A 5,535-nucleotide genomic window follows, 5' to 3' on the forward strand; every position below is an offset into this window, starting at 1 on the left:
TTCATTGAGAACTTTCGCTTTCAGCATTTGCAGACTTCTAAACAACATGCTATGGAGGGATTGAGGAAAATGTATGATCTTCAGAGCTTATCCTGCACACTTAAAGGGACTTGGCCAAGAAGTTCCTATTGTATGGATTCGTATAAATTGTTTTACTGGGACTAATGGCACCACATGCTGTTTGTGTTTTGGAAAGTTGTCATTGGATTCTTTCAGTCTGGAATATGATGGCTACTGAAATCCGATGTGAATATTTATGTAGGACATTTTGCAAATTTAATAGCCTATAGCAGGGTTGTTAACCTGGATAATATGCACAGTGTAAATTACTTCAATTTTTATTAATTTTGTGTATTTGTTTTACTTTGAATTGCATATTGTGTGTGGGTATTCTGAAAGTTTGCCAGAGATTCGATCCATTTCAGAACCTGTAGCCAGTGCCACTGAAAATATGCGTAAACCTCAACCACCTTGGTAATGCTTAATAATAATAATCCAAAAGATTGGTTTTTGATTAAAAAAAGAACTATTCTATTACTTACTGTTAAAATCCAAAATAGAGTTAACCTTTTCTTTTTAGGGCTTTTCACTGTAAACTGCTGCAGCCAATATTGCAACTGCACAGTGAATACAATTATATGTAAAAGAATAGTGACTGACATGGATACATTGCTGGTAAATGTACACTCAAACAATGATATGCTGCAAAACAAATTAAAAACAGTCCACAGGTATAATTTTAACAGTCCAACCATATACAGTTCTTCATAGTGGGGTCATCATCAGGACGAAGGAATAATGATTGGAAGCACCTAAAGGATGGTACGCCTGAGGTGGTTCTCTATTAGCACAATATGGAAATGGATCCACATGGGCGGTTGGATGTGTAGATTAGACTCTGGGATAAATATTCTAGTTTGAGAACTTCTCTGAATCATACAGTATTGGCAATTGTTCTATGCAAGAGGAATCCATGACTCCAAAATATAGTGCTTACACTGTCGGGGATCAGTGTGCTGAAAGACACTCTGTGTCTCTGAATAGGATTGTTAAGGAACCTAAACCATGGATAAATGTCCCAAACCTTCTTGGAAACACAGTCTAGGATCTGTGAATGGAGCGCCGTGTGCACATCTTTAAGGCTGCTTTTAGAGACAGTCCCATGTCCTTGAGCACACCGTTCCCTGACTGTTAGCACACATTTTTGGAGTCGCTGATTCCTCGGCAACAAAGAACTACTGATAATATAGAATTAATTTGTTTATTTGTGGTTAGCTCTTTGCATTACCGATGAGGGTTAGGTTTACATTTCCCAGGGTTACTGAGTTGCACCTTTTTCTAAACGTACATGGAAATATGCAGCAATGAAGGCCAAACCTATAATTCAAGGAAATGTATATTTGACAAAAGTTTTGAGGCAATATTTAACTAATGTAGTATTTTTTCACACATGAATACAAAAGTTAACCCAGTGTTATAAAAAAAATGGCATCTTGATGAAGGGAACTGCACATTCTTACAGTCTCTGTTCAAAATGATATTCTTCATCAGTTAATGGCTGCATTCTGCCTTGCTTTAAAGCACAAACATGCAGTTGTGTTAACTTATGCTTTCTAGGTCTATGAATAAAATAGCGTATAAAACGTATTGTGCTGAGCTTAACAAAAAACATCATTACTTGTGCAAATCTTTTGTTTATTTCAAATGTGCTTCATTTATCTGCTGTATTACCAGTTTGTAAAACAGGGTTCGAGGCATGTGGGCTGCTAAATTCATATCTTAGCATTAGATCGCCGCCTAGTGTTGGGTCCGGATGATTGCACATTGTTGTCCTGGAAGAGTCTTCGAAGTATCCTGAGATAGGTGGCTCCTCCCCTGGACTACAGTGCGCATGGGCATCGGCTCCATCCCCTGATTGTTTTTTTCCGCCATTGGGTTCGGATGCGGTCTCGACGTCTCTGTCGGAACCGAGAAAAACTAGCTTTTTTACGGCCAAAAGGCCTTATATTCTTACGTCGGTATTGTTTGCGCACGGTCTCGAGTTCTTCCGTCTCTTGGAGTCGGAATCAGCGGAGTAGTTTCACTCTTCGGACATCGAGGCCTTCTCATCGCGACACGACGCAACTTTTCGGCATGGAGCGGAGTCCGTTTAAGAACTGTCCGCTCTGTGGGTCAAAATACCCACATATAGACGTGCACCCGGTCTGTAACAAATGCCTTTCACCAGACCATAACGAAGACAACTGCATGGCCTGCGCAAGATTCAGGTCCAAGAAGACACTCAAGCTTCGGCGCGCGGTGCGCCTTGAGGCCAGACAAGCGGCCCCGGATCCCGAAAACATCTTCGGCGACCAAGAAGAGGAGGACTGGAGCCATCCTCTTCAAATCTCCCCGCCCGGGACGGAGGTCGAGGCAGATCCGGAAGACGACGACGGAGTCGTGGGTCAAGGCCTTGAATACGTCGACGAGGTAGGGGACGTCGAAGAGGTTTATGGGGCCGCGGAAGATAGCTCAGGGGACGAGCTATGCCCCGAAGGTTACGAAGTTCAAGAACGGGTCACGGGATCGCCTGTCGGCCTTACCCAAGACCCCGTACCGCAAGCCACGGCCCCGCCTCAGGCCCGGCCACGGACATACTTGCTGCGCAGCCAGTATCGAAACCGAAACTGAAACCTACGGTATCGACTACACCTAAAATGGCCGACCCCAAATCGAAACCGAAACTTATGGATTCGAGCGTCCCGAAGATGGCGGCCGTACCACCAAAAACGGCTGAACCCGCTGCTTCATCGACTCCGTCGGCCTCCGGTCCACAGAAGTCGAAGAAATCTGTCGATTCGAAATCGGTGCCAGAGGAGGGATCCTCTAAGAAGGGTGGTCGGCACGGGTCAACCGCTGCGACGCCGGCAAAGCCCGCCAAAGCCAGCGACACGGCTCCGGTTCCGACTGGGACTGCGTTAGTCGGACGCGTGGTCGAGACGGAGCCGACAAAATCACAAGGATCGAAGGCTGGCACATCTGCGCATCGGTCCAAGGACTCTGGGTCGGCGGCTGCGGCATCATCGTCCAAAACACAGAAGGGCCAACAGGACGTCGGATCCGAGGGCAAGGTCAAGACCTCCTCGTCGGTGCCAAAGGCCTCTGTAAGTGACGCGTCCCTCATTGCCTCTTCACTACAGAGAATCAGGGAGAAGGCCTCTGCTACGTCGGCTCCGATGCCATCGCCACAGAAGCCGATGGACGTTCCGGTGAAGCCTGCGGGTAAACTTCTCTTCCTTCTGCCGCCAAAAGAGGCGCCGAAGGCCTTTTCAACAAAATCGATGCCAAAGAAGTCGGATTCTTCAACGGCAGGGGCACTTTCAAGTCGGTTACTCGACTCAGAAGAGGATTCTGAGCGTTTTATCGACGCAGACACAGGCAAATTTGACCCTTTACAAGAGGAGGATCACTTCACAGCCAGTGGACTCCTATGTCATCCCCCTGAAGAAGAAAAAGCTTCCCCAAGACGCTTCAGGCCTCATGGAACCTATCCAGCCTCCTCCAAGAAGGAGCCTAACTCCTTCTCCAGAACACTCTGAGGGTGAGGGATATGATGAAGATGACCAATACACTTTCCCCATCAATGAACCAGATGCACAGCCAGATTCATATGATGACATTGGTGACCAAGGCACCCAAAATGTGGGGCAAGACCCACAGCCTTTCAGTGCACGTGCATCCCCTACAGAAGATTCTGCAGGTTTTCATGCACTCATTGAGAGGGCAGCTGCTAATCATGATGTGGACATGCATGCTGACCCGGTAGAAGAAGACTTTCTATTTGACACTTTTTCAGTCTCTGAAAGGACAGTAAAGACACTGCCTATGCTCAAAGGGGTCCTCAAGCATGCTGCGGACATCTTTAAAGAACCTACCAGAGCGAGAGTGGTCAATCCACGTATCGAAAAAAAGTACAGACCAGCACCTGCAGACCCTGCATACATTCGGGGCCAGTTGCCGCTTGACTCCCTGGTGGTCGCAAATGCCCGCAAACGGACCAACTCCCAAACAACGGGTGAAGCTCCTCCCCCGGATAAGGAGTCCAAAGTGCTAGAGGCTGGAGGCAAAAGAGTAGCTGCACAGGCTGCCAATTTTTGGCGTATTGCAAATACACAGGCACTCTTGGCACGTTACGATAGGGCGCATTACGACACCCTAGAGCAAGTTTTACAACACCTGCCTCCGCAGTTTCAAGAGGGCACCAAACTGCTTATAGAGGAGGGAAAACTGATCCCCAACGCAGCCATAAAGTGTGCACTTGATGCCGCGGACACAGCCGCTAGGGCTATTAACACTAGCGTCATGCTGAGACGACAGGCGTGGCTCCGCATATCGGGGTTTAAACCTGACATTCAAACAACCATACTTAATCAGCCAGTCAATCCTGATAGACTGTGTGGTCCAGATATTGACACCACCTTAGAAAAAATTAAAAAAGACACCGAAACTGCTAAGTCTATGGGGGCCCTACAATCACAACAGTTTCGTGGCAATAATTTTCGTCGCTCAGGTGCGCGTGGAGTCACCAGAGGACAGATGGGTCAACAATCACAATTCTCTAGAGGTGGAGCACAATCCTCGTACCCCAAACAGAACAAGGGGGGTTACCGAGCAAACAGCGCCAGAGGACGCGGCAGAGGGAACAACAACTCCCGCTCCTCTACCCCGAGCAAACCGTGACTCTCTGTCACTGCCCCCCGACCACTTAACACCTGTCGGGGGGAGACTACAGCAGTTCCTGCCCGTCTGGAGAAACATCACCACAGACAGGTGGGTGCGACAACTTGTCCAGTACGGTTATTGTCTAGAGTTAAAATCCACTCCACCCAACATTCCACCGAGGCAAAGGCCTATGTCCGCAGAGCACTTGCACTTATTGCAGCAGGAAGTGGTGGTGGTGATGCTGCAAAAAGGCGCAATAGAGCTCGTGCCAGTGGGAGAGGAAGGCACGGGGGTATATTCCCTGTACTTCCTTATTCCAAAGAAGGACGGATCTCTCAGACCCATTCTGGATCTGCGTCCCCTCAACCTGTATATACTGTCAGAACATTTCCATATGCTTACACTGCAACAGATTCTTCCCTTGTTAAACCAAGGGGACTTCTTAGCAACCTTGGACCTCAAGGATGCTTATTTCCACATTCCACTACACCCGTCCCACAGAAAATACCTCAGGTTCACTATCCAAGGCAGGCATTATCAGTTCAAGGTCCTACCCTTCGGAGTCACCACAGCCCCAAGAGTGTTTACCAAGTGTCTGGCGACAGTAGCAGCGCACCTCAGGAGGCAGAACATACATGTCTACCCCTACCTGGACGACTGGCTCGTTCAAGCAAAGTCGGAACAACAGTGCGCCGCGGACATGTCGACTACCATTCACCTCCTTCACGATCTAGGTTTCTCGTTGAACTACCCTGTGGTAAATAAATAATTTATTACCGGATCTATTTTTCAGAATAATCAATAAACAGGTAGCTCAATAAATAAGAGTCAAGA

This window comes from Lissotriton helveticus, chromosome 4_1, assembly GCF_964261635.1.
Source record: "Lissotriton helveticus chromosome 4_1, aLisHel1.1, whole genome shotgun sequence".
Classification (NCBI taxonomy): domain Eukaryota; kingdom Metazoa; phylum Chordata; class Amphibia; order Caudata; family Salamandridae; genus Lissotriton; species Lissotriton helveticus.